This window comes from Hippopotamus amphibius, chromosome 2 (assembly GCF_030028045.1).
Source record: "Hippopotamus amphibius kiboko isolate mHipAmp2 chromosome 2, mHipAmp2.hap2, whole genome shotgun sequence".
In the NCBI taxonomy this organism is placed as follows: Eukaryota; Metazoa; Chordata; class Mammalia; order Artiodactyla; family Hippopotamidae; genus Hippopotamus; species Hippopotamus amphibius.
In genome coordinates this window covers 43342124-43369133 of record NC_080187.1, presented here as the reverse complement: position 1 = coordinate 43369133, position 27010 = coordinate 43342124, and the positions used below count along the sequence as shown (strand labels likewise).

At 39.4% G+C, this 27010-nt stretch overlaps 1 long non-coding RNA gene across 3 annotated transcripts in view; it reads right to left on the bottom strand.

The window, feature by feature from the left end:
• Window positions 1-22567: 22567 nt before the first annotated feature.
• LOC130843914 (uncharacterized) overlaps window positions 22568-27010 on the bottom strand; it is an 88023-nt gene continuing 83580 nt past the window's right edge. For 2 of the 3 annotated variants that reach the window (XR_009051100.1, XR_009051098.1), the window contains exon 5: window positions 25731-26175. This is a non-coding gene — a long non-coding RNA (uncharacterized LOC130843914). Of the gene's footprint in view, window positions 22911-25730; window positions 26176-27010 lie in introns of those variants that run through there. The other variant, XR_009051099.1, reaches the window with a different exon arrangement.

Below are 27010 nucleotides of genomic sequence, written 5' to 3'. Positions count from 1 at the left end.
GCCTTTTGCACTGAGCCTTTTTTATTTCAAACCTTCTAGAATTCTCCGTAAGATATCTGTTGATTAATCCACCTAGCTCCAAAGTTGGCTTTGCTGTGTGTGCCTCAGCCTTGCACTAGAAGAACTTGCACTGCATTGCATGTCCCTATGTATTTTTTCACATCTGTCTGTCCTCTCTCCTGATTGGGTCCCATTTTCTAGAGTGTCTAATACTGTCTCTGACAAACTGCATATTCACTAAACAGGATAATAATGACCCTCTGATTTAGAAAACAATGTACTTGCTTGGAGCAAACTGGAGTCTTCCCTTCCCTACACAGCTTCATGTAAACTAACTTAAGGCGTAGGCCCCTGTATTTTGAATTTGCTTTCTTCTGCTTACGTAGGGCTGATTCTGAACTTCCTGTTTCACTTGAAGATAAATCACCTTTTAACCAAGAATAATAATTGCTCACAATACCATAAAACTTTATAGTTTAAAATGGCTTTTCACACACATTATTTCACTTAGTCTTCACAACACATTAGTTTAGCATGGCTTTTGGAGTCCAGCTGAATTAGGTTGGAATCTTGAGTTTATCACTTAATAGGTGTGTGATTTCAAGTGAGTTACTTAACCTCTTTGACCCTCAGTTTCCTCACTTAAAAACTCAAAAAAATAAAATGATTCTTCTAAGGATGATTGTGGGAGTTAAGTGATATATATAAATCAAGCACCATGGTCAGAACTTAATCAATGGAATGGAAGCCATCTAATAAATGGTAGTTATAATTATTATTTTATAAATGAGGAGACCAAGGCATAGAGTGCAAAGAAAGCAATTGGAAGGCTCTGAATAAAGAAGAGTTTTGATTCTAAATGCTGGGTTCCAATCTACTTCTCTGCCCTCCCAGCAAAGCAGCCTGCAAAAAGCTTCTTCACACTTTCTTCAACTTGATCTTTATAACAAGCCTAAGAGGTTTATGCAGAAAATTATGCTCTTTAGCTCTGTGTGGAAGTGAATTTTAATGGATGAGTTTTAATGGCTGTCCAAGCTAATTGAAAAGGTTGGCCAGCATCACAACCCCAGCAAGGAGAGAAGTTGAGCAGAAACAAAAAAGAATAATGCACATGTGAACTGAGAAACCAAGAAGAAGAGGCTGATGGTGCTAGGCCAGGATATGCACGTTAAATAGTGACTCACAGGCACTGGAGTCTCAGCTCATGCTCACCTGATACTTATTTTTTTGTTATTTTAATTCATTGTACAAAAGAGTGAAAAGAGGTCCCAGAAAGACATAAAGATTTTTCTTTCTCCCTCAACCCTCTTCATCCTCAGGAGGCCAGGTTGCTGCTATTATTATTATTATTACTATTACTATTATTATTTTAGATATGGTAATATTTAATACAATAGGTATCATTTGGAATGCCTACTTTGTGCTAAACATTATGAAAGGTGTTTTAGTTCTAATTCTTTCAACAATCTTTCAATGCAGGCATTATTATTCCTTTATTATAGAAGAGAAAGATTAGAAGAGTTTTCTAGTTACAAAGTAGAGAGTGAGGGTCATAGGTAGAAAATAATCTCTGGCAAGAGAGAACTCTTAGCTCGCCCAGCTGGAATTCTCTTTTCTTCTTCCTCTTCTTCCTTCCTTCCTTCCTTCCTTCCTCCCTCCCTCCCCCCACCCCCCCCCTTCCTCTCTCTCTTCACCCCCCGCCCCGAGACATTTATTTATTTTGCAGTTCTGTGGAATGAGACAGTTCTATAATTACCAGGAGTTCTGCCTCAAAGTACAATGGTGATCTTAACGTTTTCTGTTCTTATACAAACAGAACGTCCTCAGTTTCTCCAGGCATCCCAGATAACACTTGGCTAGACTTTGAGGCCTTCTCCTGAAAAATTGCAACAAGTTTCATACCTTCTGTGATTCTAGGGAGTGATTTCCAGGGCTGTGTACTCACATGTCCTTCCGAACTGCCACTCTGGCTTCCCCTCCACATCCTCTGCTGGCTTCTTATATGAGAAGCTCATATTTTTTCATGACCTTTCACTCTCTCTGCTTCATGCCCTAAGGCACCCCTACTACAACACTCTTGTGTGCTTCAGATTTTAATAAAGGTTAGGGATAGTGGAGGTGAATTATTCCTCAGGATAAGAAAGAACTAAAAATTGAGAGCAGACATTACTGGTCTTAAAATCCTTACCCTACTCTGCCATAGAGAATTTATTTCAGGCTGTCACTCTTCATGGTCCTGTCATCCACTGTGTTGGTTATGTGGTGGGACTTTTGCCCCAATTATTTGCAAATGTTTGCCCCAATTATTTCCCTTAAAGTACTAAAGGTCAACTTAAAAATCACTGTTACTGAAAGGCTATCATTAAAAAGTCTACAAATAGCAAATGCTGGAAAGGGTGTGGAGAAAATGGAACCCTCCTACACTGTTGGTAGGGATGTAAATTGGTGCAGACACTAAGGAGAACAGTATGGAAGTTCCTTAAAAAACTAAAAATAGAGTGCTATATGATTCTGCTGCCCCACTCCTGGCCATATATCTGGACAAAACTATAATTTGAAAAGATACATGCACCTCTATGTTCATAGAAGCACTATTTACAATAGCCAAGACATGGAAACAATCTAAACGTCCATCGACAGATGAATGGATAAAGAATATGTGGTACATATATACAATGGAATATTACTCAGCCATATAAAGGAATGAAATAATGCCATTTGCAGCAACATGAATGGACCTAGAGATTATCATACTAAGTGAAGTAAGTCAGAAAAAGAAAGACAAACATCACATGATATCACTTATATGTAGAATCTAAAATAAACACAAATGAAACAGAAATAGACTCACAGAAATTTATGAAACAGAAATAGACTCACAGAAAACAAACTTATGGTTACCAAAGGGGAGAAGGGGTGGGGGAGGGATAAATTAGAAGTTTGGGATTAGCAGATACAAACTACTATATATTCAACAGATAAACAACAAGGTCTTACTGTATAGCACAGGGAACTGTATTCAATATCCTGTAATAAACCATAATGGAAAAGAATATGAGAAAGAATACGTGTATATATATGTATAACTGAATCACTTTGCTGTACACCAGAAACTAAAACAATGTTGTAAATCAACTACACTTTAATAAAAAAAAAATATTGGGGGAGCTTCAAAACACTCATGGTGATGGCTTTAAGGGAAAAGACATATTTGGGAAGTTGAGGTGAGTTTCCCTTCCATCTTGACATCTCCATCCATCTAACAAGTTCAGCCATCATTCCTGAATATGCACAGATCATTCATTTAACAAGTATTCACTGGGCTTCCCTGGTGGCGCCGTGGTTAAGAATTCACCTGTCAATGCAGGGGACACGGGTTCGATCCCTAGGCCGGGAAGATCCCACATGCTGCGGAGCAACTAAGCCCGTGCGCCACAACTGCTGAACCTGCACTCTAGAGCCCGCAAGCCACAACTATTGAGCGTATCGCAACGAAGAGTAGCCCCCACTCCCCACAACTAGAGAAAGCTGGCGCACAGCAACAAAGACCCAACGCAACCAATAAATAAATAAATAAATAAATGAATAAAAAACAAGTATTCACTGAGTGTATATGAAAATGCCACAGGCACCATTAACATATTGGTAAACCAAGAATTAAAAGCTTTTGTGATGGATGAAATTACAGAGTTCTCTTTTACGGGCTATGGGAAGATGAAAGAGGGAAGTTATTAACTGGCTTCAACTTCATATTATCAAATTCCTTTCTCTTCTTTATCCCACTGGTTTGCCCCAGATGCTTAAACCATACTGTGGTTTGACAAGTTTGTCAGCTAGACTTGAAATTCATATATATTGGTATTTTGACTCATATAGTTTCTAAAGAGAAGGAAAGAGAAGAGAAGGAACTGCCTAGAGCTGGGCAGCATGGTGGCCCCAGGATTCTACCTCAGAGACATTTCCTTACATTGTCTATTTTCCATAGATAAGTGAAGTCAAAGACCATATATTGTTGTGGAAGAGGTCGTGTTGCTATAGTGGAAAGATTCGAGAACTGACCCTCAGGAGATCTGGATTTTATAACTTCCAAGTCCTTCACTACCTGGATGACAACAGTGAACCTCAGTCTTCTTAGCGTAGAATAACAGATTGCATGATTGGATGATTTTGAGTCTATTTCAGATAGAAGACTGTGAATCATTACAGTTTTTAGAGATATTATATTTAATGACCTGTGATATCTCCATGAAGAATGAGTCAGTCTCATCTATCTGTTATTTATTCATTTAATTATTCATTCATCCCTAGCATACTGTAGTTAAGATCATGAATTTTATGGTCAAATCTTTTGATTCAGGACTTGGTTTCTCTGCTTACCAGTTATATAATCTTGGACAGTTAACTTATTGACTTCTCTGTGGCCCTGTTTCCTCACCTCTAAATGAAAATAATTTTACCTTCACCATAAGGCTTTTGGAAGGTGTATTAGTTAGGACTCTCCAGAGAAACAGAACAAACAGAATATGTGTGCATAGGGAGAGTGGTGAGTGTGTGTGTGTGTGTGTGTGTGTGTGTGCAGAGAGAGAGAGTTTAAGGAATTAGTTTACGTGATTGTGAAGGTTGGGAAGTCCACAGTCTGAAAAGCAGGCCAGCAGATGAGACCCAGGGAAAAACTGCTGTTGCGCCTTAAGGTCAAAGGCAGTTTGCTGGCAGAATTCCCTCTTTCTTGGAGGAGCTCAGTCTTTTTCTTAGGGCCTTCAATTGCTTGGATGAGGCCCGCCCACATTACAGAAGCAATCTGCTTTACTCAAAGTCTATTGATTTATATGTTAATCTTATCTAAAAACTATCAGTACTTTCACAGCAACATCTAGATGTATTTGACCAAATATCTGGGTACCATGGCCTAGCTAAGTTGACATATAAAATTAACTGTCACAGAATGAATACTGATAATGTGGATGACAAATTTAGCACAAGGTCTAAAACAAAAAGCAAATAATAAAAATTAGCTATTATTATGGTATTGCTTCTGTTATTCTTTATTGAGTACCTACTTTTTTTCCCCAGGGTAGTAGGTTAGGTCCTGAAGACATAATAACTCACAAGATACACTCTTAGTTGGTCCTCAAGGAACCTACAGTCTAAACATGGACCCTAATAATCTACCCGACCATCACAACACAGAGTTCTGAATACAATGAGATGGAAAGAGTACACTGAGAAACATGAGTACTATGAGAATACATAAAAGGGGCCTCAAATTAGAATGGATAGCAGCACAACTTAGCTATGATCTAATGAGTGAGTAGACTCTGGTCAGGTAAATGGACATGGAGGGAGAAGAAGAAAATAAGTGCATGGAACTAAAAATGAGAAAGAACATGATCTATTCATAGAATTGCAAGATGTTTATCATTTGTTGGGGCACTGGATGGAAGAAGCACATTAAGACAAAAAAGTAGAGATATAGACAGAGTGAGGCCTAGAAAGAGCTCTTACAAGATAAGCAGTTTGGACTTTATCTCCAAAGCAATAATGACCTAAAATATAGTCATAATGTTGGAAATAGAGAGAAGAGTCAAATTTGGGAGATCTTAATAGGTGGATGGATAAGACCTGATGATTGATTGAATGTCTGAGGTTGAAAGAAGGAGGAAAGCTGAGACTTAGTAGTGAGTTGGGCTATGTTTAGAAGCTGTTATAACTCCTTTGGATCCAATAAAACACGTCTTGAAGAACATTGGAGGACTTTGCACTAGTCATCTACACTTTCTGTTCTTCATTTTCCTCATGTGTGAAAGGAAGATGCTAGACTCAATGCTCTTCAAAAGGCCTTGTCTTTCTAAAATTCTATGATCCTGTGACAACTTTTTAACTTTGTACATAAATATATATTTTTGGAATATGCTTTTCATACTACCAAGTAAACTAAAGAGCAATAAATAGCATCATCATAGTGGTATTTAATTATGATTTTGCAATTATTACAGGATGTCACAATGAGAAAGATCAGGAAATTAGATTACATATTCTAGTACCCTTTATAATGTTCTGTTTGAACTGTCAGAAAAATACCAGTGGTTGACGCTGCAGATCTAAAAAGATCAGATGAATTGTTCTAACAAGAATCAAAGTCGATAAGCAAATTTCTATGAATAGTGAAATAGACCAAAAAGTTGATTGGTGAAAAAAAAAAAAAGCACGGGAGAGAGAAACAAGCAAGCTCTTCTTTTTTGGCTCTATTTGCAAAACACAAAAAGTTATCGATTGCTCTGGTTTCAAGAACTTGATTTTATCTTTTATGACACTTAAAACCTAGTATTTGCTCTATGATTTAGAGTGCTAATAAAGGACTTGCAGAATCTGAGGGAGAGGACGAAATCAAACGAGGAATTGAACTGAAAACCAGTCCAGATGGTCATCAAACTCAAGCTGAACTTGAACCATTACTTAGAAGTCTTTTTGAACAAGAACTGAGTGATGAAAAGATTTTCAGAGATGATCTGGTATAAGCCATTCAGAATCTAGTTGATGGGATACTTGTGTTCTTTTGGCCTGAAAAACTTAAGGAACCTAACATAAGTCTATGATTCAACTCTCCAATCTTTTGACAGGGTGCTGGGAGAAAATATGTTGTGTCATGAATATTGTATTTGGAGTTATCAGTATTTGATTGGGCCCACAGGAAACAATGAGAAAATATTTTATCAAAAATTCAGAATGCATTTCTAATTTAGATGAAATTCAAGTTGGTTGGGGGGTATCTCTAATTTTCTAGACAATATATTAAAAATAATCAACAAATTTAGCTCTAAGTAATTTTTTATCATCTTATTGCACCTAATTGTGTAAATAATCATTACAGACCATATTAGTAACTCTAATTTCCTTGGGAGAAGGAGGGGAATCTATGTTCAAGCTCATGCTGAAAAAGTCTATCATAATATTACCAAGTTCTATCCTAAGGGCTATGGGATTTATCTAAGGGCTAGATGAATTCAATAAATTTTCTGATCTCACAATAATAATCAGAAATAATATTATCTTGATCTCTTCATTGATACTGACTCATATTGTTCCCTGATTTAATTCTAAACCTGTATTCCTCTTCCCAAAAGATATTCTCAAATAATCCATTCATCGTACAGCTATAACTCTAATTTAATCTTTTCAATGTGTTTGAATTACAGAGCAAATTTTTTTCTAAGAAATTCTACCACTACGTAAATTTACTTAAATATTTAAGTTTAAATATCTCATTCCAAGGCAATAAATGAATTCAGATAAAACTAGGATTAATGAACCAGGTTAGACGTAACCTGAATAATAATACTTTACATAATTTTGCTGATGTCATGCTCAATATATTTTGTCTCTATTTTATTATAATCCTCTAAAGGCAAATATGGTGCGTATTTTTTGAAATGTATTTCAAATACTCACTGGAATTTTCAGCCTCTATCGGTATGCAACGTAAGAAGAGTTGACCAAGGTGAGGCATCTGTGCAGGTGCATTCATGCCAGCATTTGGGGTCCAGAAAAGGGCAACAAACTAGAAGCGAAGATCCTCCTGAACGGACAAAGCAAGGAAAGGGCCAGAAGTGTGAGTCCAAACTCAAGGCATCAGATGATGTCAAGGGGCAAGCCAGGGAATTCAAGGTCAGTTCGCAAGGGAAAAGGGCAAGAACAAGGAACAAAACGAAAAAGGAGAGGCAAGTCAAGGATCAAAAGCTGAGCTGAACCCGAATCAGGTGGGTACCGGGGCAGGACCTGGAACACCAGGGTCCTGTTGGGACCACAGCCCCTGGGCAAGGTTCCAGGGTCTCTGTCCATGTGGACTCTCAGGCAGACCAGGCTGGACTCCACATGAGCCATGGGACACTTCTCCTGGCCTACAAGCAGTACTAAGTTGCTTGTAGGCCCAACTCTGGTGCCTACTTTGCCTTCAAAGGATGGGGACACCTCCTTTCAAGCAGAAGAAGGAAGTCAGGGGCCTTCTATCTTTGTAAGTTTAGAGAAAGGAAGAGAGAACATGAAGCACTTCCAAAGAGATCCAGGAATGTTTTGTCCACTTCTATTTTATTTACAATCCCTTCCCTCCTCCCATCAGAGCTCTGCTCCCTAGTACAGTGGCTTAAATGTGTCCTTGGTGTCCACTTTATCTGTGATCTATACCTGAGGTCTCTTTCTTAGGGAGGATGGTGAGGTGGTGAGGGAAAACATAAAGCTTTGAGTGTTCCCTAGGGGTTTGCAAGTGGGGCTAGCATTCAGCTCTACTTTGATCTTTCCTGGATTAACACATCTACACTACATGCCAATCAGAGTTGACTTGGTTGCTCCCCTCCCCCGCCATCCCTGCTACAAAGGAATATCAGCAGAATGTCAGAAGAAAACAGCTTTTCTAACCCATCCATTATTTCTCTTATTTATCTGGGACCAATAACATGGACAACTCAGGCCCTCAAGTCCACATGTGAATGATGCTTTAATATAGCTGCAGAATCCTCTAAAATGTGACAGACGCTCATTTCAAGTCACATTATGCACTAGACAAAGGAAGCTCCCTTAGTCTCTTTCCAATCTGCTAAGTGTAATCAACAAAACAGAACAAAAGAAAAAGAAAAAACAGAACACAAGAAAAAAAACCTCACCTGACTAGATTTCCAGCAAAATCCAAGTAATAATAATATATTATGTTAATAATGTACAGTATTAAGATAGCTCAGTAACACACACACACACACACACACACACACAAACCCCTTCTCATTATCAATTCAATTCCTTTTTATCAAAAGGAAATTAAAATCCTAAAAACCCCAGAGGGGTCCCATTTAGATGCCATATTCTCATTTTAGCAGCTGTAGCTGGGGTGTTTCCCTTAGAATCAAGTAGCTTTCAGAATCTGCAGGGTTAGAGAATTCCAATTTAAAGTTTCTGGTGTGTATCACTTTTCCAAAAGTTACAGTGTCACTTGAACACATAAAATGTCACAGCAGCAGATGCATATCCACACAATTTAAACAAGAAGATTGGCTACTATCTAAGTATCAATTTCCTTAGACCAAAATGTTTCAAAACATGACCTAAAGAAATTAAGGATTTGTTTAGCAAGGATGGGGATAGTGGGCAAAAGCAGAGAGGCATCCCCAGAAAACTAAAGCAGTTCCATTTAAAAAGTATTTCTTATATATTGGGACTCCTCTCATTTGAAAAACAGTTTCTGATCTTTCTGAAACAATTTGGAAACTATTGTCTTATAAAACAGTGTTTTCCAAGCTGAAGCAGTGTTCCCAGACTACTGCCAATAAATGTCTCATAATCTAGAATCACATGGCTGTACAGCTGTTGATCTTGGTGGAGTTGGAGGGGAGGGAGGCTGGGAAGGAACAGGCAGATCAATCTATGCCTGTTGCCCAGTGACCATCACCTGTGAACTTAAAACTCAAGTGGCTACCCAGCAATTTAACTACTGGATATTTATTTGCAGGAAGAGAAAGCCTAAGTTCACACAATAAGCCTTGTATGGGACTGTGCATAGCAAATATATTCATCACAGCTCCAAACTGGAATCAGCACAGAGGCCCATCAGCAGGACAAACCGTGGTATGTCCATGCAATGGAACCACTCGGCAATGAAAATGAAACTACAGATACATGCAACAAGAGGAACAAATCTCAAAGCTATTGTGCTGAGTCAACAAAGGCAGACCAGATACAAAACAGTACGCATTGTATGATTCCATTCATTGGAAGTTCTAGACTAGGGAAACTTAACATGTGGCAGAAAAAAAAATCAGAACACTGATGACTTCAGGGAAGGGGGTTGACAGGATAGGGGCACAAAGGAAGTTGCTAAACTGATGGAAATGTTCTACATTTTGATTGCGGTATAGGTTACATGACTATATTTGTTGAAACTTATAGAACTATACACTTCGGAGTTGTGCATTTCACTGTATGAAACTTTTAAATAGACAATTTGTGGGGAAAATACTCAACTGAAAAATTAGATATGAGAAAAAAATTATAAGAAAATATTTTAAAAACTTTGTAAGCTCAGAGTAGAAAACAGTTTCTTAAACAAGATATACTAAGTTCTATATAGAAAATATTGACAAACATCCTTATCAAAATTAAAAACCTATGTGAATAGGAGCATACAGAAAAGGCCAATTCAGAAGTGGCCAATAAACATTTAAAAGAATTCTTGATCTCAGGAGTAGTCAAGTGAGTGTAAATTGTTAAAAAAGAAACTATTTCACACCTATCAGATTGCCATAATTTCAAAGTCTTATGACCTGGTGAAGCTGTGGGAGTGTAAATCATACTGTGTTGTGCGATTGTTCATCAGTTCAGCCATTTTGGTAAAAAATCACATTCTAGTACCTAGTTGTTGAATTTCTGTTATATATCCTAAAGAAAGTCATACAGGGGTACAAGGAGCACATGCAAGATGGTTATTGTAACAGTGTTTGTACTAGCGAAAAAACAGATTCCACCTTATGGTCTATTAATAAAAAAGATGGATAAGTAAACAGTGCTATACTCATATGATGTATTATTACATGGCAGTCAAAAAGAATAAACTAGATCAACACGTATCAAGATAGCTAGATTTCAAAAACATGTTAAAATAAATATACTACTTAGTTTTATAGAGATATTTATACCCAAATGTGCAAAAACTGGATCTTGATATTGGCTACGTCTGGGAAGGAAAGAGAGGAAAAGTGAAGTAATGGTTGAAAAGGACTTTATCTTAAAGGTGTTATTTAAAAATACTTGGAAGAAGCATCATTATGGAAACGAACGAATCGATTCAATTCTCACACCTTATACAAAGGTTAACCCCAAATGACTCATAACCATTTGGGCATTTGGGTGTTGATTCTCATTTGTGACTCTGAGTTAGGCAAATTAGTTCTCAGGTATGACACCCAAAGCACAAGAGATAAAAGGGAAAAAAGGATAAACTGGATTTCATTAACATGTGAGGCTTTTGCCTTGTGAAAGACACTACTAAAAGCATGAAAAGACAAGCCACGGACTGGAAGCAAATATTCACAAATCAAAGGATTAATCTCCAAAATATACAAGCAGCTCATGCAGCTTAATACCAAAAAAGCAAATAACCCAATCCACAAATGGGCAGAAGACCTAAACAGATATTTCTCCAAAGAAGACATGCAGATGGCCAACAAACACATGAAAAGATGCTCAACATCACTAATCATTAGAGAAATGCAAGTCAAAGCCACAATGAGGTATCACCTCACACCGGTCAGAATGGCCATCATCACAAAAAACTAGAAACAATAAATGCTGGAGAGGGTGTGGAGAAAAGGGAATCCTCCTGCACTGTTGGTGGGAATGTAAGTTGGTACAACCATTATGGAAAACAGTTTGGACGTTCCTTAAAAAAACTAAAAATAGAACTACCATATGATCCAGTAATCCCACTACAGGGCATATACCCAGAGAAAACCATAATCCAAAAAGAAACATGTACCATAATGTCCATTGCAGCACTATTTACAATAGCCAGGACATGGAAGCAACCTAAATGCCCATCAACAGATGAATGGAAAGAAGATGTGGCACATATATACAATGGAATATTACTCAGCCATAAAAAGGAATGAAATTGAGTTATTTGTAGTGAGGTGGATGGACCTAGAGTCTGTCATACAGAGCAAAGTAAGCCAAAAAGAGAAAAACAAATACCCTATGCTAACTCATATATATGGAATCTAAAAAAATGGTACTGATGAACCCAGTGACAGGGCAAGAATAAAGATGCAGATGTAGAGAACGGACTTGAGGACACGGGGTGGTGGCGGGGAGGGTGCTGCGAAGGGGAAGCTGGGACGAAGTGAGAGAGTAGCATTGACATATATACACTACCAAATGTAAAATAGATAGCTAGTGGGAAGTTGCTGCATAACACAGGGAGATCAACTCAATGATGGATGATGACTTAGAGGGCTGGGATAGGGAAGGTGAGAAGGAGTCACGGGAGGGAGGGGATACGGAGATATATGTGTAAATACAGCTGCTTCACTTTGTTGTACAGCAAAAACTGGCAAAAAAAAATTCGCAAATCACATATCTGACCAAAAACTTGTATATGGAATATATGAAGAGCTATCAAAATTCAACAAGAAGAAAGTGAACCTTTTTTTTAATGAGCAAAGTTTTGAACAGACACTTCACTGAAGACCATACATGGATGGCTAATAAGCACATGAAAGATGCCCAATATCATCAGTGATTAGAAACATGTAAATTAAAACCATGAAGAGAACACTACACTTATCAGAATAGCCTAAAAAAAAAAAAAAAGAACCTGACCATTCCATGCTGATGGGGATAAGGGGCACCTGGAATCTCAGCTTATGCAGCTAGAAAAGCAGCCAGTTTGGAAAGCCTCAGGCAAATAAATATAGGTGCTGCAGCTGAAATTGGGCAACTGATGAGGAAGTGATAAGAGCAAGAGAACATGGGTGGTGTACCCGCAGCGTCTGTTTACACCCCTATGTAACTGTACTTCATTTCCCACTTTACTGAGGGCTTTGTCAGGTTCCTGTAAGTAGGCCAATCCAACCATAAAAATTCACCGTCTTACATATTCCACAATGCTTTTCCTGTAACCTTGACTAAGCAGCACAAGAAAGATGAAAGAAAACAGCGTATATGCCACCAGCTCGAGACACAATCAAACCAATAGCCTACACACCAATATCCTGTGTATTTTGTGGTGAGCCCACTCTGTCCCTGGAGAATGGCCGGGTTTGCCAAGAGAATGACCAGATTCTACTCTCTCCACGTGGAATGTCACTCAACAGATATGAAAAATGCTTTTGTAGGTTGAGGTTCCTGAGTGAGTCTAGTGAAGAAGAAGGAGTAGCAAGCGGGCAGGGGAGGAGGGAAGGAAAGGGAAAGAACAAAAGCCCCTACATTTCTGCCAGTGCCTGGTCCAGCTCACTAGGTCCTCTCCCAGGGCAGGGCATGTTCTCTCCACACAAAAGGAGGTCTAGAGTGAGCTCTTCACGCAGTTTAAAGTCCCCACATCTGCATCTCATCTACCAGCTCATCTAGATCTGCTGCCCTGTGCCAAATGTTATCTGTATGCCTAGAAGATTTAAATATTGTTCACGATGCTTATGAATCTTAAAGTTCCAAATCCTGTCCTGCCATCAACTACAGTAGACAGTGATGAAAAACAAACAAACAAACCACCCCCCCACCCCAAAACCCTAGGCCAGGACCTGCTTGATTTTCCTCTCTTTCCTCTGGCAACTCTATTAGGTAACTTTTAAAAATCAACTTCAGTAGATAAAATTTGCATGAAATAAAATGCATGCATTTAAAATTTACAACCTGATGAGTTTTAACAAATGTATGTTGCCATACATAAGCACCCCTATAACTGAGATACCAAATCATTTGTATCATGCCAAAACATGCCCTTTGCAGCCAGTCTCTGCCCCAGGAAACTACAGCTCTGCTTTCTGTGACTATAGGTTAGTCTTGCCTTTTCTAGAATTTCATATAAATGGGATTATACAATATCATGCTTTTATATCTGATTCCTTTTGCTTAGTCTAATTTTTGAAATTCATTCATTTTATCATGTGTGTTAGTAGTTCACTCCTTTTATACTGAATAATATTCTGGATCATTTTTTAAATATAAGAACAACTTTTTTCACTCTGGACTAAGAGCTAGACAGGAGATAGCAAGCTTAAATACCTACAGAAGCCAGGCAAGTAAAATAAATGACAGAAAGGGGCTGGTATAAGAAAATTTATTCTAGAAACACTAGGCCCCCTTGTTATATCTTTGTTTTCCAAAGAAATATTTTTCCTTCAACTTTGAGGAAAATATAAGAATAAGTAAGACGGTAAATGGCAATTGACACTTGGCCTTGATTTGGGGGGGGACAGTAAGGAATGAAGGGGATGGTGGCAAATTTACAGAGCCCACATCCTAAGGGAAGCAAACTTGCTAGGTGGGAATGGGGGAATCAGATTTCAAATCTTCCTGTCCTGGAGAAGCAGGAAACCTGGGTTTGTGTGTGAAATCTCCTGAGTTCTGAATGTTGGAAATAAATTTAAATTTTATTAAAACACTGGACAGGTCCCCTCCCACCTCCCCACCCGCCCCAAATATGGGGGGCCAGATGAGGGCTGGGGGGCATTCCATTGTGTCCTCTCACGTGGACAGACAAAAACCAGCCCAAGCCACCCACCCAGGGCTGGCTTATCTCATTGGCTGGATGGGAGAGACAGGTAAAAAGAGAAGCAGAAGTCATTCCAAGGTCCACGAAGAGAGGAAGTGAATACGCGCTACAAGCCAGTTACTCTCGCTCTCTTTCATTTCTCCACATTGCAGCAATGTGGGCACACAGACCCTGGAATCACCTGGCGCAGGGAAGCTGCAGAGTCCCCGATCCGCTCCCAGTTTACTAAATTCCGCTCTCTAGTGGCTGTGGATTTCTGTTTTAACAACCCCCTCCAGTAATTCTTATCCACATTGAACTCTGACACCCACCGCACTGGATTTTTCCGCCTTTACTACCAGCGTTTCGGTTGCCCTCAGGAGTCCACTTTGTTCTACCTCTAACTTTGAGGCCTCTTTTGTGGGAAGAACACTGATGGGGACAAAGGGAAGGCCTTGCGCGCCACCTAGGGGTTAGCTTGGACAGTGAACAGCTTTATAATAAGTGCTTTTTCAGAGGTGTTACGCGTAAAAATAATAGGTAGTATTTTTGAGCCTTTACCAGCATTGGGCATTTTGATTGGCCATTCACATAAATTATCTCATTTAAGCCTATGAGGCATGAGCTGTTATTAACTGCATTTTACAGAGGAGGAAATTTACCTGTAAATCCAGTGGTGTGGTTGATTACATCCTCGTCCTCAGTATAATTTCTTCACTTGGCTTCCAGTATGCCATACGTTGTCTCATTTGCCTCGTATACCACTGGTCCTTCCTCCTCAGTCTTCATTTTAGTCCCCCTATTCCCCAAGACCTATTAATTTTGGCGTACCCCAGGGATAATGACTCCCAAATTTCTATCTCATGACCAACCTCTCTCCTGAACGGTAGACTCACATATGCAGCTCCCTACTTGGCATGTCCACCTGGATGCCTCACTGACTTCTCAAATTTAACATACCTAAAAGCGACGTTCTCATCTTCTCCCACAAACCTATCCCATCAGAGGTGTTCCCCCTTTCAGCTGAGGAGACTCCATCCTCCCAACTGCTCATACACGAAACCTTGGTCTCACCACTGACTCCTCACACTCATACCACGTCCCTTAACCCCCACAGCCGCCACCCTGCTTTGAACCATCATCTCTCACCTGCATTATTGCTACAGTCTCCTCCTTGGTCCTCGTGTTCCAAAATATGCCATTCAAGAGACTGTTCCCAACACAGAAACCAGAGTGATCTTTCTAAAATGTAATGCAGATGGTGTAATTTCTCTGCCTAAACTCCTCCCAGGGCTTCCCGTTTTACCCAGACTAAATGCCAGTCCTTAAAGTGGCCAGTGAGGCCCTCTCCCAGCAGGGCTGCCTCTGGGTCTACCTCTGACCTCGTTTCCTGCCTGACTCTCTCTTCATGACTCCATTCACTCCAGCCATGCTGGTCTCCATGTTATTCCTTGCATGTCCCTGGCTTGCTTCTGCCCTAAGACTTTTACCCTGGTTCATCTACCTGCCTGCAACATTCTTCACCCAGAAATCCACTTACTTAACTAGTTCACCTGCACATCTTTACTCGTGTCAGCCTCTCGATGAGACTGACCGTGTCTCCTCTACTAAAAATTACAGTCTGTCCCTCCTCCAGTAAGCCCAAACCTCTTACCATATTCTATGTTTCCCTAGCATTTGATGACTTTCCAACACATTATATAATTTAAGTATTTATTATGTTTTAGTTCCTTTTTTCTCCCCTCCCTAGAATGTAAGCTCCAAGAAGGCAGGGGGGTATAATTTAAGTATTTATTATGTTTTAGTTCCTTTTTTCTCCCCCCCCGCCAGAATGTAAGCTCCAAGAAGGCAGGGGGTTTGTCGGCTGTGTTTACTAACATAACCCAAACACACAGATCAGTGCCTGAAATATAACAGAAATATTTGTTGAATGAATAAGACACTCTCGGGTGACATAACTAGCCCTAAGGTTTTCAATAACCCATTTGAGAAGTAAACCTAAATAATAAACGATTGCTTTCTCCTTACAGAGAAGCAGAATATAACCCCATGCAATCTGTTTGGGCAACTTCTATGGGGATGAATGGTGAGTACAAGCACCTATAGCACCTCCCCCACGCCCCGCCCACTTAAGAAGTAACAAACAGCAACAACTGTGTGTATCATTCACCTTTTCTGGAGTAAAATTCTTACCATTACGCCACCCACAGAGCTGGGCATTGTCTTCTTTCCCCAGTTTTCTTGGGGAATACCATACTGAGCCACATGTAGTATTTTCCCTTACATTGAAAAGCAATATACAGTCAGTGGTGTACGTTTTTAAGTACTATTTGGGGTTATAAGATGAGTTCCTAGAAGTTGTAACTCACAAAAGGAAGCAATGTAAAATTCTGTGAAAAGAATTTTATATAACTAGGTCGCTGAGTAAGGCTGCCTTGCCATGCGATATACCTTGATAAGAGATGCGGCAAATGGCTCTGCTTGGTGCTTTATGAACTGCCTGCAATCGTAATTCTCACAAAGAGGCAGGTGACAGCTTCCTGTAGTAAGAACTTCAGGGTGCTGACTTGTCCACAGCTGTATCTCACTGGGGTAAGCAGCACAGGGCTCTGCCCATGTGTCCTTCATGTCCTCTACTTAGCTGGTCAAACCCAAGGTGGTCGATTGCAGCATCCATCTCTCAACCCCAACTGTGGACTGCCCTCCAAAGATTCAGGATTCTGAAAGAAATCCAGATCCTCTCTCCCTGCTCTTTGTCACCAACCCCAAATCCTGCCCTGGTCTCACATCTAGTCTTCCCCAGCCCTGCCAGCATTACAACCATATGGGTGCTCCCAACCTGATGCACTTAGAAAAAGTGAAAGATTAAAGACCAGATCGTGTGAAGCTTGATGAATGAACAATTTGAAGCGTTTGTTTCCACAATTCTTTTTTTTTTTCCACTGAAAAGCCAGAGACTTCCAAGACTCAGGGTCAGAAAATAAAGGAAGGGGGCAAGAAAAACAGTTTGTACCTTCTGAAACATTTACCAAATTTATTCATACAAATTCCCAGCAGTCTGACCACACACATTCAACGACTTAGATTTATAGTCCTATCTCTCAAAATTGGACAATATGCTTCAAGGACAAGAGTCAGCTACACAGAACATTTGAAGATGAAAGAAAAGATTCCAGTCTACGTCAGTGATTAAATTGTGACAATGCTGTCATTTTTGGTTGCAAAAGTAAAATCAGCTCAAAAGTATACATAAACAAAATAATACATTTTGATTCCAGTGACTATCTTTTCCTGTGGCCATCATTTATCCATGAGGAACCACCCCAAAACTTAGCATATTCCATGGGAGCCAGTATCTACTCCTTCACAGTGGATACCTGGTGGTAACTTATGACGAGGTGGCTTTGTAGCAAATGCACCTGAACTTGAAATGCCTGTTTCCCTTGACACCCAGGCCACCACACCCTCTGAGTTTCCCTTACCTCCCTGGCCACTTCTTAGTCTCATTTCTGCTCCTTCTCATCACCCTGGCTTCCAGTCATTCGACTGACTGCCACGGACTCAGTCCTTGAACCTCTTCTCTAGATTCTTTCCAGCGACGATCTCAGCCAGTCTTTATTAAACCATCTATATATTGATGACTTCCTCTTTCCTATCGCCAGCCCAGAACTCTCCCCTGAATTCCAGACTCTTCTAAAATAAATGCTTACTTGACATTTCCATTTGGATATCTAATAAGCATACCAAGTCTAAAATTCCCCAGACTCAACCCCTGATATCTGTCCCACCTCCACCCAACAGTCTTCCCCATCTCAGTAAATGGCAATTCATCTAATTGCTTAATCTAAAATCCTTGACTCACTTCTTTATTTCATAATGCTGCACATTCAGTCCTTCGGCAAATCCCATTGGATCTATATTCAACTTGTATCCAAATTCCAACCACTTTTCACACCTCCTCTGCCACCACCTGGTTGAATTGAAGTTGTCACCATTTTTTCCTGGATTATTGCAAACAGATCCCTAACTGGATCCCCTGCTTCTACTGTTGCCCCTCCTACAAACTCCCCTTTACATCAGGGGTCCTCACAGTGTGATCCTGGACCAGCACATCAGTATCACCTAGGAACTTGCTAGGAGTGCACATTCTCCTGCACCACCCCGGCCCAATTCCATCAGAAATTCTGGGGATGGGCCTAAAGTTGTCACAAGCTCCCAGAGCACGCAATCCCAGTACGATCGTGATGCATACTCAAGTTGGAGAACCACTGCTCTACAGAGGTGGTTAGCCACAATGATCCTGTAAAAAGGTAAGTCAGATCATGGTCACCTCTCCCTTGAAAGTCTTGCAGTGGCTTTCCATCTTGTCAGAGTAGGAGCCGGAGTCTTCATGATGGCCCACAAGACCCATTCCCACCATGTCTATAGCCACCTCTCTATTTTCCCTTCACTCACGGGGCCCACGCCATTCTGGCCATTTTGCCTTACCTCAGGGTCTTTGTACTTGCTGTTCCTTCTGCCTAGAGTGCCATCTCTTCCCCCCCCCCCAACCACGTGGCTTTCTTCCTCCTCTCCCCCTGGTCTCTCACACCTCAGCTTGTCAGAGGGCTTTTCCCAGCCACCATATTTAAAATAACAACCCCCACTCCCTGTGCTCCTTTCCCTCCCTTCTTTCCATTTTTTTTCCCTCCGTAATGCCCATCACCATCTGGCACAGGCTACACTGCACTTGTGTATTTGTATAATGGCCATTGCACCTCTCGAGAATATACATTCTATGAGGCAGGGATATGCATGTGTTTTGTTTCTTGCTGTATTGCCAGAGCCTGGAACAATGCTAGTATATGGTAGAGGCTCCACAAATATTAGTTGAATAAGTGAATATCTAAATAATGATGGTCAAAGTATTCCTCTGGGGAGATGATACACTTATTTCAACGATACTATCATGGCTCAGAATAGTTTTAGGGTAATAGTGGAAGTAGGAAAACCAGTTAGAAGGAGGCTATTTGTAATAATTCTCGAAAAAGATGATGATGGCTTCAACTCAAACAGGTGGCAGCAGAGGCGATATTGAGAAGTAATTGGCTTCCAGATACAATTTGAATATAGATCCAATGGGTTGAGGTTAATTTCACATTACATATGGAACCAGTCTCAGTATTTATGAGACCACCCCATTTAAAAAAGTAAAAAATAACAGTTGCTCAGTTTAATTGCACACACTTTTTTCTAGTCCCAGAATCATATGACATTTGGCTATTGCAGAAATCAAATTTCCCCTTGAAAAGTGAAAGACAGAGGACATTTATGGGCTCTGAATGTGATTCCCTGTATGATGAAAGAGTAATTCTGATTCTTATGAGCACATTTTTGTTTGTGTGATTTAATTCTCATAGCAATCTTCTGAGGTTCTTGTTATTAACCCCATTTTTCAGATGAAAGAAAGAAGGCTCAGAGAAGTAAGCTAATTTCCTCCAGAGTTCCCAGCTACAGAGCAGGAGGATTTAAATCCAGGCTGGTTCACACATGTGCTAGATGAATAAGAGCAGCGTACTGGGGACAAAAGTACATGCTGCCTAGAAGAGAACACTCATCTGAGGCATTTCAGTATGACCTATTTCATTTCTCTCTTTCGACTTCATACTCATATCTCATAAGGACAACTACGGAGGGCGGGAGCCCTGCAGCAAACACAAGACTTTGTAGCCAGGACACCAGGGCCAGTTGTGTTTTCCTGCTGCTCAGACTGGGAATGGTTGTCCTTTCAATGGCCAAGGCCCTGGGTCAGGTGGTTCCTCCAGACGCTGTTTCCAATGTCCCTGGGAGAAAACGCTGCCATCGCCATGGGGATTCGATGCTTTCCAGGGCTATGTAGCCAGCATTGTCTCCAGACAAGGAACTATTATTTGGGTAGAAAGAGAGTATGTCTCTCACTAGCGATTTGGGCTTGAATAAGGATTCAGATTTCAACAATGCCTCCTTTTGCAAAAATGGCTGACTTTTTTTTTTTTTTTTTTTTTTAAGGCTTATGTGATGTTTTTTCAGACTCAGATCATGGCTCCTAACAACAATTCTCCTACAATGTTTCTTAAGAACGTAAGGTATGTGCTCCTGGGTGTTAGGCTCTCATGGAATCAACATCCTGCTGCATATTAACATGAAGGCTTTGTGCTGTTCTGAGCAGACTCTGGCTTTGCCATGGCAGGAAGGCTGCAGTGCGGGGGAGGGAGGCAGGAACAGATGGGCTCCTGGGTGGGAACTGGCACTTGCCAAGTGGCATCTAGTGTGCCAGACACTTCAGATACGTTGTTCCAATTAAGCTTCACAATCACCTGAGCAGATATGATGCACGTTTTATAAGCAAGGAATGTAATTAGGTGACTGGAGCAAAAATCACACAGCTGGTGAGAGTGGAATCTGGGATGGGTTCCCAGATTTCACTTCAAACCTGTTCTCTTTCCGTTTCCTGTTCCATGCTCCCTTGCTGACCTTTCCAAATTTCATTTCCTCAGATGAGCCACCTGGCAGGAAGAGTGCATGAAACGGTGCTTGTGAACGCCTCTGACACAGGGCTTGTCACATAATAAGTACTCAATAAAAACCATATTTTCTCCCGTCTTCCTCCCGTACCATCTCATCTTACCTTTTAAGTTTCTCTCTCTTTTTCTTCTCTCTCCTATTCTTTCAACTCCTGCTTTCTTTTAATTCTCATATGCTTTTCTCTGTAGAAAAATAAAATCTAAAGAGCCCATTCCCAGTGGCAACATAAGCTTTAAAAAAATCCCCTAGGAATAAATCAACAAGAATAATGCAAGATCCACATGAAGAAAACTATAAAATTTTATTGAAGATACAAAAGAAGACCTGAATAGATGGAAAGCTATACATGTTTCTGCAGGAAAGATTCAATATTTTAAAGATGTCAACTTTGCAAATTAATCCATAAATTCAATGCAATCCCAATACAAATCCTAATGGGAGATTTATTGAACTTGATAAGCTGATTTTAGAGTTCATGTAGAAGGGAAAATGCACAAGAACAAACAAAAAAATTAAAGAAAAAAAAAAAGAATAATGAGGAAGGACCTGACTTTTTAGTTATCAAAATATACCAAGTTTATGTTAACTAGAGAATGTTATATTGGTTCAGAATAAAAACAAGGACAAACTGAACCAGAAAGAACAACTCAGGGACAAAGGGACATTTAGAATATCAAAAGGGAGCATTTCAAATCAGAGCAAAAAGGACAGATTGTTCAAAAATAATACTGAGAGGGTTGGAAATCCTGAAATAAATAATTTAGATTCCAGCATCACATCATACATACAAAATCCAAGTGGATGAAACTTGAAACACCAAACTAAAAAAATAAGAAATCAGGAAGGAACTTGAGTAAAATAGAGCATATACATTTTTATAATTTTAGGGGCTGATGAAGGCCTTCCTAAGGAAAAATACAAATTCCAGGAGCCATTAATAAAAAGACCCTATTTCAAAAAATTAAAGTTCTGTATGAAATAAGACTCCAAAATTAAAGGTCCCAGTGAAAGTCTTTGTAAAATATATAAAACAAAGTATAATACACAAAATATATGAAGAGCTCCTAAAATTATTAAGAGACATAAGATGTAAAACTGGAGAAAGAAATAAAGAGATAATCCATGAAAATTAAAACGCTGATAAAATATGAAAGATGCTTAATCTCGAGATAATAAAGGAGATGCAAAATAAACCACAGGTGTACTTTATAACCAATCAGGTTGTTAAAAATTCAATAGATTGATACCAGTATTATCAGGTGGAAACAGACAACTTCATACAGTTTTCAAGAGTGTAAATTGGTATGATCTTTTTTATGACAACTTAGAAATAGCTATCAAAATTTAAAATAAGCATTTTCTGGGGGTTCTTAATTCCATTCCGATTCTTCTGAAATATTCACAGATGTTCATAAAATAAACATGGCTAGTCATTGAAGCTTCATTTATAATAAAGAAAAATTGGAAAAAGAAATTTCTCTCCATTAGAGAATGGTTAGATGAAATATGGTACATTTTTATTGTGGAATGCTATATGATGATTGAAAAAAATGAGGTAGATTTATATTTACCTTATAAAACAGCTTTAAGACATATGGTCAAGTGAAAAAAAACAAAGCAAAATACCACATACTGTGGGTAAAGAGGATTTGGTTTTTCATATTATTTGAATTATTTGTAGTAAGCATGTTTTGCTTATACAAATAAGAATAAAAGGAATCTTACTTCATCTTATAATACTTAGTTTGATCCAAGTAACCAAGCAGTACTAGTACTGTTCTCATGTATTCAGTAAATTTCCAGGACTATACCTTCCCAGGTCAGGGATGAGTTGGTGACACTATGGGCTGGAGGCCCAAGAGAACAAAGCTGAGGCGATGCCAAACTGGCACGAGAGAAGACTGCTACTTCTCAACTCCCAGCTCAGTGTTGTAGCTATCAGCAAGAATCACTTACTGAATTCCCTCTTTTGCTTTGGACTTCAATGAAGTCCTTCTGGCCATGGAACCGTGGTACCTACCACGCAACAATGTGGCATCCATCTTCTGTTTCTTGGTAAACTCCCTCCTGTCTCAGGGGAGAAATAGCACCAGGTCTCTCTCTCCTCCCTCTCTTCTCCAAAAATGTCACTCTTGTATAGCTGAAATATTTAGGAAAAAGAAAAAAAACTTTAAAAATTTTAGTAATTTAAACATACATGCATGAAGAGTATATAATAAACTTTGCATTAAACATCATTTTTCCTAGGAAAAAGTCCTTTAGAAAATTAAAAACTATCATCATTTATAACAAAGTCATTATTCTCCTACAATATTTCCTTGCATATGTATTTCTTTTTTTAATAATTAAAAAAATATTTATTTTTTTGGCTACATTGGGTCTTCGTTGCTATTCACAGGCTTTCTGTAGTTGCGGAGAGTGGGGGCTACTCTTCATTGCAGTGTGCAGGCTTCTTTTTCTGGTGGCTTCTCTTGCTGCGGAGCACGGGTTTTTGGTAGTTGTGGTGCGTGGGCTCAGTAGTTGTGGCTCACCAGCTCAGTTGCTCTGCGGCATGTGGGATCTTCCTGGACCAGGGCTTGAACCTGTGTCCCCTGCATTGGTAGGCGGATTCTTAACCACTGCACCACCAGGGAAGCCCTGCATATACATTTCTTCTAATTATTTTGTATTCTTTTTGTACCATTTTCAAAATATTTCTCTTCCAATTAGGGTTTACATCTTCTAATTATTTTGCACTGTTTTCAGATTTTTTCAGATTCATTAGCCTAAGGCTCACATAATAGCAAGCTAGAACTACAATTTTAAGTGATCAGAAAAATATGAAAGCAGGAGGAATAATTCTGCACATACTGAAGAATAAACAAAATACTTGAGCATTTTGACCAGAATTGAACTCTGGCCTGAAAATCAAGAGACTTTAGCTGTGTCATTCAGCACAACTTTGGACAAGTGTGTGTCCTCAGATATTTTATAGACAGATGAGTTTCCTTCCCTGTAAATTAAACGGATTGAGTAACGGAATTTTAAAACTCCTTTCCACTGATAAGATTCAAAGATTTCCATTGATGGTTGAGTGTGTAGAACAATTGGCAGACAGAACATAGAAACAGGAACAACAAAGGACCTAGAGATTATCATACTAAATGAAGTAAGTCAGACAGAGAAAGAGAAACATCATATGATATCACTTATATGTGGAATCTAAAATATAATACAAATGAACTTAATACAAAACAGAAACAGCCTCACAGACATAGAAAACAAATTTACAATTACCAGAGTGGAAAGGGGGAGGAGATAAATTAGGAGTTTGGGATTAGCAGATACATTTTATATATAAAATAGATAAACAACAAGAACCTACTGTATAGCACAGGGAACTATACTCAATATCCTGTAATAAACTCTAATGGAAAAAAATCTGAAAAAGAATATACATATATGTATAACTGAATCACTTTGCTGTACACCAGAAACTAACACAACATTGTAAATCAAATATACTTTAATTTAAAAAAAAGGAAAAAGAAATAGAAAGCTACCATTTCATGTGCACTTACCATGTGCTGAGAACTTGGCTATGTGCTTTATATATATTATCTTGTTTGATTCTTATAACAGCCATTTGAGATTGAGATTATTTCCTTCATTCTTTTTTTTTGGGGGGGGGGGGTGCCATGCCGCACAGCATGCTGGATCTCGATTCCCCAACCAGGTATCGAACAGATGCCCCCTCCAGTGGAAGTATGAGTCCTAACCATTGGATCGCCAAGGAATTCCCTGTTTCCTCCACTCTTCATATGAAGAAATGGAGACTCAGAGAGAGTAAATAACTTTCCCTATGATATACAACTAAAAACGGAAAGTCCTGAAGCCAGGTCTAATTCCAAAGTTTGTGTTCTTAAGCTAAGGGCTAACCACAGCCTTTAGTACATGTCATTTTAAGGCTCCCTCTGCATTACACCGTTACTGTTGCTGGGGGGCTGGGGGGGGGGAGGAGGAGGGGGAGGAGAGGAGGTTGGCAAGAAGAGACTGTTGCAGTAGAGGAAAATGTCATGTCCTGGGACTCCACACAGGAGTCCTTACGATGGACCGCCAAATGAGGGTTCTTGACTTTGGGCAGGGAAGAGTTCAGAAGCAAGCCAGAGTAAAGGGAAAGCAAGTTTATTTAGAGATACACATCCCATTGGCAGAATGTGGACATCTCAGGAAGTGACAGCCGCCCCAGGACATGGGGCCATAGGTTTTCATGGGCTAATTTCATAGGCTAACGAGTGGGAGGAATATTTTTGCTATTTCAGAGTAGAGTGGGGATTTCCAAGCAATTGGACCACTGACCACTTTCTGGCCTTTTACGGTCCTCCTGGGGACCGTCAGGTGTCAGGGGGCGTGATTTTTAGCATTACAATGAAGGGATAATGAGCTAAAGGTCAATGCCTGGACTATTCTCAAAGCCCCCTTGGTTGCCACTGGTTCTGGTCAGTCTTCATCACATCCCAACCACTGCTCCCGTTCTTCATCATCTAGCATTTGTATCTTGCCCCTTTCCCTCCTGTCTCAAGACCTTCAAGAGTCTCTTGATGTTTCAGAAAGTGAATATAACTCAAAGTTTCTTCCATTCCCTAGAATGTTCAGTTGTGGATGGGGCAATGAATTCCATCTGAAACTGGAAATTTATAGTTGTGAGGGCATCCTGAGAATTTCCACTAAGATGAAAAATGATTTTCATGGCTGAAGACAAATGAAATTTCCCAGTTGAGTCTTAGAAAAGAAATTCCAGGTCAGGTTCCTTGGCTGGCCTCCATGCCTGTGATTTACTTATTGTGTGATTAAGTGATGGGCCTATGTTTCCAGAGCTAATGATTCAAAAGCTTTCTGTGATATTAAACTCAGACATGTGAAAAAAACAACAGGCGATTAGAAGCAATCAAAGCATTCTGAAATTAAGATTCAATTTCTGCATTTGCTAAACTCTTTATCAAAGAAATCAGTAAAATTTTTTTAAAGCCATGGATACACAGAGAATTAGAACAGCAACGACTTTTAAAATGTACCCATGCTTCTCAGAATGCTTAGAATACGTAGGACTGAGCCATTTTTCACTCGTCTTATTATGTTGCAGTTTTTGACATGGGCCTTTGAATACTTTCTTGAGTAATATTTCTCTTTCAGTTTTACAGATTGAATGGGCATGTAACTTTGTGAATGTCAGAAAAACCCGTATAAGTATCAAAGAATAAAAGCCACACTAAGTTATTTATACAAGTACTTCCAACAAATTGCAGTGGGCAGGCTTCTCTTCTTTGGGTTTTGGCGTATAAGATGTGTGAAGATCCCCGAAGTCCCATTTAACCAGGTGAATCTTGAGGTTTGTGAGTGTATCTTCATCCTCAGCTTCTAAGAACCTACCAAGGGACAGAAAACAGGATTAGAAATAAATATCTTTCCATCCCGGCAACTACTTGGCTTCTTTAATTCGCATTTTCATTTTGCTCAAGGCTGAATTCAATACCTTTTGAATATGAAGCAGAGCATTTTACTCTTCAGTCCTATGTCCTCTTTTTCACTCAATTCATTAGTCATTCATGTCTCTTCTCTTCTCTTCTCTTCTCTTCTCTTCTCCACTCTTCTCTTCTCTTCTCCTCTCCTCTGCTCTTCTCTTCTTTCTCTTCAGTGGCTCAAAGACACCTTTTTCAGTTTCTCTAATTCATCAAAGTTTTTCCTGACTGGAGTCTCTGCACCTGTTGTCACCTCTGTCTGAAACCTCCCACAGCCCCTCTCCTTTTTCCAGCTGGCTCATTCTTTAGGTTTCAGCTTGAATGTCACTTCTTTGGAGAGGTCTTCCTTACTACCCTCTTAAGTGTGTCCCCCTACCCCTCTCCATTTGGTTCTTTTACTTTAAAAAATCATATAACATTATTTCTTTTAGAACAATCACAATTATAATTGTGTATGTTAAAAAATTTGTTCTTTTATTATTTCTGACTTTCCAACAGGACTGTAAGTTCCATGAGAGAGTATATCTTAAGGTACACACATACAATATTGTAAATATACAAACACATTATAAAAGTATGGACCAATATCTGTTGTGAATATAGATGGAAGAATCCTTAACAAAATATCCTAACAAGGTAAATGGGTCTCAGCACCATATAAAAGCCACTATACGTCATGACCAAGTGGAGTTTATCCTAGAAATATAAGATTAGTTAAATGTCTGAAAATCAATTAACATAA